At 29.4% G+C, this 796-nt stretch overlaps 1 protein-coding gene across 3 annotated transcripts in view; it reads left to right on the top strand.

The window, feature by feature from the left end:
- Positions 1-265: 265 nt before the first annotated feature.
- LOC106476839 (ribose-phosphate pyrophosphokinase 2-like) overlaps positions 266-796 on the top strand; it is a 9320-nt gene continuing 8789 nt past the window's right edge. For all 3 annotated transcript variants that reach the window (XM_022380593.1, XM_013937458.2, XM_022380594.1), the window contains exon 1: positions 266-387. The gene's annotated coding sequence lies outside the window, so the exon portion shown is untranslated. The remainder of the gene's footprint in view (positions 388-796) is intronic.

Genomic DNA, 796 nt, shown 5'->3' with positions numbered 1-796 from the left:
AAACAATGTACTATATTATTTGCATTGTTTGTGAAGGATTGCTATTGGCCATGCCTACATTTACTTGCTTTTTTAAAAAGTTTTTTCTTTACTTGTTACAGTAGTTTTCAAAAATGTAATACAGTTCTAGTAATTCCAAATAATAGTGTTTTCTGTGTAATAAAGTGAGGAATATTTTTATGTAGTGTTTAAAAATAACTTAATATCGTAAAAGAGTGTGTGAACATCTTTATATTACTAAAATCCTGCTTTTCTGTTGCAGGGTTTTTTCGATATAGCTGTCGACAATCTTTTTGCTGAACCTGCAGTGTTAAAGTGGATTAAAGAAAACCTCGCAGACTGGAGAAGTTGTGTTATAGTGTCTCCTGATGCTGGAGGAGCAAAACGGTATTAAAGAAATTATATTACATCCAGTTCTGACAATTAACTCTTTCAACCCGGGCTCAGTTTGTGGGACCAACCTCATAACCATTTTGTGCTTGTTATAGTTTTCATGCTATAACTTTTAAATTAGTAAGCGAATGTTAATGAAATTTGTCAGTTTATCAGTAAACATTACAATGCTTTCACATGCAAAATATCTAATTTTTTTATTAAGTCTTAAGGTTTAATAAAGCAATGTTTTTCTCATGCATTTTTTTTCTTTTCACATGTTGCCTATCTATCATGCAAAGTAATTTTCATCTTAACGTTAAAGATACTTTTATGCATCAGAAAATTTTCAAACTTCACATGCAAAATCTTTATAATGTCCAGATAGTTATCAAATGTTTCTTAAGAAAAAACTTTATATTTT

This window comes from Limulus polyphemus, unplaced genomic scaffold (assembly GCF_000517525.1).
Source record: "Limulus polyphemus unplaced genomic scaffold, Limulus_polyphemus-2.1.2 Scaffold11788, whole genome shotgun sequence".
Taxonomy (NCBI): domain Eukaryota; kingdom Metazoa; phylum Arthropoda; class Merostomata; order Xiphosura; family Limulidae; genus Limulus; species Limulus polyphemus.
The sequence above is the reverse complement of the archived record's forward strand: the minus strand, read 5'-3'. Positions and strand labels throughout refer to the sequence as shown.